Source organism: Physeter macrocephalus, chromosome 11 (assembly GCF_002837175.3).
Source record: "Physeter macrocephalus isolate SW-GA chromosome 11, ASM283717v5, whole genome shotgun sequence".
In the NCBI taxonomy this organism is placed as follows: domain Eukaryota; kingdom Metazoa; phylum Chordata; class Mammalia; order Artiodactyla; family Physeteridae; genus Physeter; species Physeter macrocephalus.
Window position 1 is genome coordinate 28,188,803 of NC_041224.1, and position 10,301 is coordinate 28,199,103.

Sequence of the window (10,301 nt, forward strand, 5' to 3'; positions counted from 1 at the left end):
GCGGAGCACAGGCTCCGGCCGCACAGGCTCAGCGGCCATGGCTCACGGGCCCAGCCGCTCCGCGGCATGTGGGATCCTCCCAGACCGGGGCGCGAACCTGGTTCCCCTGCATCGGCAGGCGGACGCGCAACCACTGCGCCACCAGGGAAGCCCCAGAGAGATGGTTTCTTTATATTTATCTTTTGTTTGTTTCCCACAAGCAGCCCATATAAATCTATCTAGTCCATAGATCTGAGACAACCATATATATTCCATAGATATGAGACAACTAAATCAATCAAGCACATTTGCAAAAAGAAATTCTAAAGAACTAGGAAAGGACAAGGTTCTCTCTTTTCACAGTCCTGTTGCATTCTCATGTAAGAGTATGGCATAGGGACTTGCCCGGTGGCACAGTGGTTAAGAATCCGCCTGCCAATGCAGGGGACACGGGTTCGAGCCCTGGTCCGGGAAGATCCCACATGCCGCGGAGCAGCTAAGCCTGTGTGCCACAACTACTGAGCCTGTGCTCTAGAGCCTGCGAGCCACAACTACTGAGCCTGTGTGCCACAACTACTGAAGCCCACGTGCCTAGAGCCTGTGCTCTGCAACAGAGAGAAGCCATGGCAATGAGAAGCCTGTGCACTGCAACCAAGAATAGCCCCCACTCGCCGCAACTAGAGAAAGCCCGCACGTAGCAACGAAGACCCAACGCAGCCAAAAATAAAAAAATTTATTTTAAAAAAAGAAAACAAACCGCAAAAACAAAAAAGATCTTGCTAAAAAAAATAAAAATATGGCATAATTCAGTAGTATTTGAAAATGATATGAATAATTTATTTTGTGCTCTCGATAACCAAACTGTGTAAAATCACTAGTTTTTAAAACTTATTTCTTCTTCATGACATAGCCAGATCTAAATGAATAGAGTTGAATTATTTGAAATGTGTTTTGATTTTCCATTTATTTTAAAGTTGAAGTTTTACTGACTAAACTTTGCATGAAGTAAGATACGTTGGCAATATTGTAAATATATATATTTTTTCATAGATAAACAGATAATTCAGGAATTCAGGATAAAGTAATTACTCTATGAGACCAGGATCCTGTCTTCTGACTGTATGTATTACATTAATTCACTGATCAAAAACTTGAATAATGTCCTAGTGTTCCACTTTTTGTATTTTTTATTCTGGAGTCTTAGGTTTCAACCTCAATTATAGGGGAAATCTAGCCAAAGACTTTTAAATAAGAATTTTAAGGAACAGGAAATGGAAAGTGAAATCATGACAGATTATATACTAATACCTATTTACCTTACCTCTGAGGAATAAATTTAAAATTTCTTAGATAAAAAGAATGTCTCCATATCCCTGTGGAAGCAAATATCAGTGTTGTAGAAGCATTATAGGCAAGAATTTCTTCCTGATTTTGGAACACTTGGTAAGGCTCTAAAAGACAAAGAGGGTGAAGAGTTATTTGAATCTGTGTGTATACAAATACATTCAGATATATGAGGGGACATGTGACATTTGGGACCATAACACTGTATGGTTTTATAGCTTGATGTTAGAAATTGGGAGATGATGCTGTATGAAACATATCTAATTTTTGCATGGGATAACGTTTTCCAGTGCGCTGTATGTATGCCAGTTAATGCACAACGATGAATGTTGGTTGCATTTGATGTAAGTCATTTAAGGAGTAGAATATTAAACATTTAACAACTAAATGGAGTGTTTATGGCTTGTCCACACCTGCCTCCAACTTCCCCCCAAAAGAAGACAGTACAGAAAGAACTCCTTATGTCCTTAAGGCTTTAAAAATAAATGCAGTGCTCACTTCAGCAGCACACATACTAAAACTGGAATGATACAGAGAAGATTAACATGGTCCCTGAGCAAGGATGACATGTACATTCTTCAGGTGGCTCATATTTTTTAACATGAGGCAAGTTTTTAAAAGGTTGAATTCTGGGCTTCCCTGGTGGCGCAGTGGTTGAGAGTCTGCCTGCCGATGCAGGGGACACGGGTTCGTGCCCCGGTCCGGGAAGATGCCACATGCCGCGGAGCGGCTGGGCCCCGTGAGCCATGGCTGCTGAGCCTGCGCCTCCGGAGCCTGTGCTCCGCGACGGGAGAGGCCACAACAGTGAGAGGCCCGCGTACTGCACAAAAAAAAAAAAAAAAAGTTGAATTCTGTCTCTAGTCAACAAAAGTTTTTAGATAGAGAAAAAAAAAAAACCTGTCAAAACCAGTCACATCTGTGAATAAATTTTTTTTAAATCAAATCTGTGTGTTGTGAATATATGTACTTCAGTATGAAAGTAGTCACGAGATTATTAACTTCAAGTTATGACTTCCAGAAATAAATGATAGATAGTTAGAAAGACAGACAGATAGATGATAGAATCTCACATGCAAAGGGGACAACTTTTTATTGAATGAAAGATGAACAAAAAATTTTTATTGGAAAAAAGATTTTAGTCATATAATAAAATTCTTAGACTTCTAACTCTAAACTACACTTAAATTCCTTGTCTTTTTTATAAGAACTTGATAAAGAAACCAAAGCCATTATTTGCTTAAAGTTTTGTAATTCTATAAAATAGTTCCAAACAATTAAACTTTAAATAATAAATATTTCATTTTTTTATACTGTATACTGAAGAAGACAAAGAGAAAGAAGCCTAATATTCATTGAAAGCTGCCTAGTTAGTACCTGGTGTTAAATACTTTACATGTATTATTTGTCTGGTTTTAGAGAAGTTCCTAAGCTATTAAAATCAAAATTATGATCATTTTGCAATATTTCCAAGTCACTATTGAAAATATAGCAGACGTTCAAATTAGAAAGCAGTTTTAGGGACTGAATATTTTGTAAGACAAAAATATATTTTGTTTACTGAAAAAACAATCATGAATGCAGTTTGCATCTTGCCAAATCTTCTTATCCTCGCCTTGGTTTGTGCTGCAATGGCAGTGGCTGTCAGCAGAGTAAAGTGATTGAGTGGATAGTGTTTGAGAAAAACTTTAAGAGCAGAAAAAAGAAGTAGCTCCACATTCCAGAAGGCTATACTTTAAATCTTTATTTTACAGGGTATTTATGTATTTTCATATTAAATACATAAAAGTAAGAGTTCAAATTCTGATGAGAGTAAGTGATAAACATCAAGCAAACTCTAAAGTATTTAATATTTGGAAAATTCTTTGAAGAATGGCTATTCATATAAAGGATTTATGTTTTTCAGCCCATTTTCTCCTTTCCCAGTCTTCATGGTTCCCTGGGCATTGCCAAAGGGAAATTTTAAATCCAATTAAATGCACAGATTCCATAATTTGCCTCTGCTCTTACTTTGCCTTCTTAATACTTATTTCACTTGGTTAATATTTGTTCTCAGCTATTTCCTCATTCTCTGTGCTGAACCAGTTTTTCTGAAAGTCCACATTTTCTATAGGCTTCCAAACTACATAAATAAAAATGTTCTTAACTAAGGTCATTAAAAGGTTCACAGAAATTCTGTCATGATTTTAAGAATAGTCAACAATTCAGACATGAGCACCAATAAAAAATAGCTGCCAAATGGGAAGCCTGGGTTCTTGAGTCCATTTTCTTCTATCACTTGTAAGTTAATACTCACTGATAAAATACTAAAATGCCAGGAAGCACATCAAGCATCTGAGACAATGGAATGAACTGCCAGAGATTGGCAACAGAAGAACAGTTGCAAATATGGGTGTTGTGTGACTGGGATAAAATATCACAATGTGTGCCTAATTTTTTTTCCAATCTGATTCTTATGCACAAATCAATTAAATGAGACTAAAACACCAAGAAAATAATAACAAATACAAAAATTCCAGATACTTATTAACTTGTAGGTGAATTTATAGACTCTTTCTAAGTAGAAAAGACCCCATTTAATGACTTTTAGGTGGACAATTTCAGATTCTATGTCTTAAACATACAAAAAAGGTTTTTTTCAATAAAATGGGGATAAGAAAAAGGAATAGAAAGGAAAAAAAACAGAAGAGTTTTTAGAGTGAGAGTGAAATCTGGTTTAACAAAAACCTGAATGTATTAAAAGTAGGTTAAATCTGCTCTTTTTTTGATGGCATTTTCCTCCAATTATTTATTATTATTTACCTTAAGACATAACATTGAAGCCTCTTATATGATCACCTCCTGAGTTTTTATCTGCAAGGACTAAATATATTTTTATAGCTAAATACTGTACTATAGTATTTAGCCTATTAGAAGGACAAGATCCTATTAGTGTTTCCTTTGTATGTATATTACTTAGGTCAGCCATCAATTCTTTTGGGTTACCTTAATTTAAAGTGAATGTATCACCATTTTCCCTACCAAACTTCTTGTTTAACATGTTAATTTTACAGTTAAAATAGATTAATCCAGACTAACCTTTTTTCTTAACTAATCAGAAATTTTTATTACATCATTATACCTTAGGTGAGGCGGGGATACTTAATTTTAGCCATTTTTGTATGAAAAAGCATCCAAGAAAGCCATATTGGATGTTTCAATAGCCAAATCATGCTGAAAACAGAGTTTGTTTGGGGGATCTCCTTACCTAGTTTCTGTCATGGTCTCTCTTCCTTTGAGATCTCACTTTCTTTTTGGGTATTGCAATGCGCTTTCCAAAATCTGCCTTATGGTTTATATTGTTCACTGTACTGTTCTGTATTGTTCAAATCCCTCATTTCTATACCCTACCAAACCCTAATGAGAACTTTCTTGGGGTAAGATATTCATTTGTTTTCAGTGTTATAGTTCTCAGTTTCTAATACAGCATCTTGTATACATACATTCAGCATGCAGCAATTATTTATTGAGTGCATAATATAAGCAGGCACTATGTTAAACCGAGAGGCTATAGATAAGAACAACACAGAAAAAAAACTTTTCCTTACATTGCATGTAAGATACTTAGAAAGCAGCATACAACGGATTCAGCACTTAATTTTGTAGTTAGACCTGGATTCAAATCCTGCTTCAACTCCTACAAGTTATTTCTGTTTCAGTTTATTCATCAGTAGAAAAATAGATAGCACTTACCTAAGAGGTTTGTTGCAAGTTCCAAATTGGATTATTAAAGTAAATCTCTTAATATGATGCTGGGATATGTGAAGTTTATAATAATTAGAAGTTATATATTATTTAATGTGTGTTAAATTGTTTGTATCTTTTTTTCTATAATGCTGTTGACACACTGGCATGACTGCATGTTTAGGCAGATATGTACAGGGCCATTGGCTAAAATATTTATGGCATAACATGGTCTTATTAATGAAACCTATACCACATCTATTCATTGATTTTGGTAAGGTAAACTTTTATAGGTTTCTTCCTGAGGAACATTCCAACGTTTAATTTCGTGAATTTTGCTGTGTTTATGCTTAAAAGTTCTGTGATTGCTTCAAGAACAGAAATATTATCATTTATATTTTTATCTTTTCTAAAACTATATTTACTTTATAAATTTTAATCCTTTTTTTACCTTAAGTTCATATTAACTTAAAGTGTAAGATAAGGATCCAATTTAAAGGTTATTTTCCAAGAAGCCAATTATCCCAAAATTATTTGATGAATATTACATCTGCTTATATAAAGATCATAATATATTCATGATCATAACATTTATACCTGCTAGGAATAAGAATTATATTGTTACTTATATAACTTATGGCATTGCTTATGTTATAAGCATATATAGAGACCTAACTTATTTCTTTCAATGTGAGCATTGTGTTTTGTTTGGTGAGCAAATATGTTTTAAACTAGTATCAATATATAATACAGTAATTTCACATTCAAATATCCTCTTCTTCAGTTTTTAAATATTATTTATCTTTACCCTACTGATGTGCATTTTTAGGTAAAAGTTTCAAGGGATATATCCATGAGCAGTTTACGTCCTGAATCCTGCAGATCTAAGCATGGAAATCATTCTGTTGACCCAACATATTAACTACTTTGTTCTTGGTCAGAATATTCTTGTGCCACAATATTTTTCTCTGAAAACCTTGTTCTCATTGTGCATTGTGTTCTGGGCACTCTGAGTTAAATAGGATCTGAAACCAGTATGACTTTATTTTTACTCTTTGCTCAAACAGTTGTGAATTTTTCCTTTAAACTTAAAATTCAAAAACTTTGCCAAGTTTATTCTAAGTCACTTAATTTGTGTGTGTGTGTGTATGGGGGGTGCAGGTTACTGAACTCTACTGTCTCTTCTTGTTTTGTTTTGTTTATTTTTGCTAAACTCATGAAAAGTGTTCTCTTAATGAATGGTTGTTTAGCTTCATTTGTTTTAATTCATTCCCAATGGCTGCCAGTTATTTATATATTTTGTTTTCTTCTATAGCATCTATTATTATTGTTATCATTATTATTATTACAGTTTTTCTTTATTTTTAGATATCTATAATCTTTATTAGTGATTTAATTTTCTACCAGGCCAATTATGTTCTTTACTACAGCTGAAGCCAACTTTAATTTTTCCACTTTGGCATTTTTTTCTCTCCCATATTCTTTTTATATCTTTGCCAGCAACATTTATAATTCAACATTCTCCCTAATCTCGTTTCCCATTTTATATGTATTTGACATACTTATGGCAAATACTTTTTTTGTTAAGTGAAAACTGCATTTATTGGCTTAAGGTCAATGTTGTTTTTATATCTTTGAATGAGGTAAAATCTAACACTGTTGATATTTGCAAAGGACATTATTCTCTCCAATGGATATCACTTTCTATCTTTGTGTTTCTATTCTAGAATCTCATAATCATTTTACTGCTCTCCCCAATGATGTGTATCTTCCCTAGACAAATTCACAAATTCCAGCATCAAGCAAACATTTAAATAGCCTGGTTACACAAAAGTTAGGCAGAATGTTATCCTGAGTCTCCTGTCCTTTATTCTAAATATTAGAAGATGTATTAGTTCCTAGATAATTTTAAATATTCTATAAATTCTCAGAATGAATTATTCTCAGGCTTTTGCAGTAGTCTACTAATTCCTGCTTTTTCCTTGCAATACTCCTTAAATTCATCAGTTTTCAGTCCTGTACAAGAGAAGTTGTAGACTTCCGTAGACTGATGAGAGATAATGACAAGGGTAGGATAGGGTAGTCCTGACCAACTCTGAAATGAGAACTACGAGTTAAGAGAAACCTCAAACTTTCTCACTGGCTCCTTGAATTACAGTCTTTATTGGATGTTATATTGATGGCTAAGACCTTCCTTTCTGTATTACAGTGTTCTAATTTCATATATTCAGACATAGGTTAGTTTCTAATCATTTATTAACTGGCTTATATAATCTTGCAGCCCTGAGATTTAAATGTATTTCATCAGTATTTGTGGTTTCATTGGTTGTTTTAATTTATTTTTCTGTATTTTCATGAGTACACAAAGGTCTGGCACAAGTAGGAAGCTATCATCTGAAAGTTACACTATTACTTTCTAACACAGATTTCAAAGTCTTTAATAATAGTTGGTAATGGTCTTTACTGCCTGTTGATACATTTGCTTTAATGAATAAGATTTATCATGATATTAAAAATTCTCAAATAAAGAGAAAATTAATGTAATCCCCTTTCAGAAAATTTCACATGAATTCAATAGCTGATGATATGCCTTTAAAAAAAAAACTCTGAGAAAATAATTTTTCTTGAACTTTGGAGAAGTGTAACTTGAAAGAAAAGTAGACTTTTGTTTTTAAATTCATATTTTTACGATTATGGAACAAATTTTGTGCAACTATATAGAAAAATATGAAATTCCAATTTAGAATTCCATCATGAAACTACACCATTCTAATTTCTCCATGCCACGGTTTGTTAATATTCCACAAAGTCCCAGGATGCAACTATAAGACTGCATTCAAATCTATGAACATGAGGCAATCATGCTCAGCAGAGTATAACAATAATTATAATAGAGATTAAATAAAAATAATTAGAAAAAGTTCATCTAGTTTTGATGTATTAATTATTCTGACCCTGTTCTATTCAGAGTCTAATTATCTGGTTCAGTGAAAATGCCAAGATTTCTACGACTCATAAAAATTACATTCAAGTAATTATGTCAGCAAACTAAACAGTATTCATTTACCATGCCTTTTTATGCACACATTTGAATATGCTTTTTTAACTGTTTTTGCTCTTTGTTCCTATTCATGGGAAATAATACCTGTAGAGAAATTTGAAAGTCAGTTGCACTCTGAACGTAATGTGCAATTCTTGCTGATATTCTTCTTTTGTAAGACTGCTGTAAGTCTCATATAACCTTTGTTTAAAAAACATGAATTAAAGTTCACTCTTCAGTTGTTTCAAAGAAATCTTTAAAACCTGTAGCTGTAGTTAAAAAAAAATTTTTTAAGCAGTAATACAAAGCATATCTTAGAAAGTTTCTTACCTTCGGTAGCTCAGAAGCTGACTAAATAGACCTCCAGAGTTACTTTTGCTACCCTTATTTCTTTTAAAGACATATTATGGCATCCTATAAAAGAGTCTGTATTTAGAAAAAAATATATATGTGTGTGTGTATAAAATCTTAAACTCATCAGCAAAGTGATAGTATACTTAAAGGTTTCAAATCACTCAGCATTTTTAAGCCATGAGAATTTTTACGTTTTTGTGGCCCAGTTAGGAATTTCTTAATGCTCACAGCTCAGTAACTTCATGTAACAAAGACACAGAATTATACTGGTGAGGAAATCAATATCCATTACATCCCTTATACTCTTTTACTATTTTAGTGAAATATTTCATAGACATTTTAAGCAAAAGTTTGTTGCCTGAAGTATTCAGATTATTGCTTTACTTCTGTTTTCTTCTTCATGTGGGTAGACAAACACAAATTTAGTTGAAAATATAACCTTCAGTTATATTCACACTGGGAAGAATATATTAATGGTTAAAGTTTGAACTCTTTCTTTGGTGTTCTAGTAATAAGATATACTTATGATACACACAAATATGTATGTAGTTACAGCCTATTTGTTAAAGGGGGCAATATGTCTTCCTTGATTCTCAGTTTATCTTTCAGGAACTACAAACTGCTTCCAAACTTTATCCAAGATGGGGAGGGGCAGAAGAATCAAGGAATGCTATTAAAATGGATGGAGTTGAAATGAGACCAAGATGAGAAGGAGTTAGAAAAATGTACATAAAATATACCCGCAACCAAGGCATGGCTACCATGGCTCTGCATTCATTTAACACAGATGTCATCTAGGTAAAATGGAAGTGAGGTTAGTGATAGAGCTGGCAGTGGAGACAAGTGGTCCCAAAGACATGATTCCTTTGTGTTTTATATTCATAGGAATGATGCTGCTAGGACCTCCACAGTAGAATTTTCTCATAGTCTCTACTTTTGAGCGTACATTGAGCTGTTTGTCAATTATAATAAAGTATCATGAGAAACTATAAAACTTTACAGAGAAAACGTCCTTCTTTGAATTTGTCAGCTATATTCAATATGTTAACATGTCCTGAAACACCAGACATTGGAAATTAAGCACTAACATTTTATAAGTAGCAGTCTGCATCTAGGCTTTATGTACAGCGAGGACCTAACTTTTTTCACACATTCATATAATCACATATACACAGAGTATGTCACTTTCCCCCACTCTCGACATAGTAGAAGGGTTAGGAATAATTAGCTGTTGTGTGTTTTGATGTAGAATGTCTCATTTTGACACCTGTTAAGTTGTCCCCTTGAGCACATTACTCTTTATTGCTGAGATATAGAAAATAAGATAATAGGAATGTATGCTTGCAATTCACCATCTAAATACATGGCCCTAACAGGAAAGGTTGTGAATAGGATTTGACAGTGGCTTCAGTAGAAGGAAAGCTCGTCTTACCTGGTTTGGGTGACCAATCTTGCCACATGCTGTGCCCGCCTTATCATACCTTATCCTCCTGGGATGAACAAAATTCCCCATGGTTGCCTTTAGAGTACTCCTCCCTGCATTTCAATCAGCTGCTCAGTTGATGGGCCCCATGTACAATATCTCGGGGTAATTTCTGGTGGCACTGGGAAGACAGCTTTGGGATCTCTCTCCACCCCTTCAATTTGTATAGTGTTCCCATCCTTCCGGTGGCTCCCTACCCACCCCTAGAACTTGACCTAGAGAGCTAGAGCCCTTCTCAGGAGTCTGTTTAAACCTGAGTTCTAGATGAATCCCTTTGGTCCCCTTCCTTCATTCTTGGTGAAGGGCTATCATTTTGGAGCCAGAAATATTGTTGTACACAGTCAAAGGTAGAAATTAAAACAACAGAATCAGACTGCTTGC

General features: G+C 34.2%; 1 non-coding gene across 1 annotated transcript; it reads left to right on the forward strand.

Annotated features, from left to right (window-relative positions):
- The first annotated feature begins 1,813 nt into the window (after positions 1–1,813).
- LOC112066485 (U6 spliceosomal RNA) lies at positions 1,814–1,920 on the forward strand. Its single transcript, XR_002892690.1, has one exon. It is a non-coding gene; the product is annotated as a U6 spliceosomal RNA (small nuclear RNA).
- Positions 1,921–10,301: the final 8,381 nt, after the last annotated feature.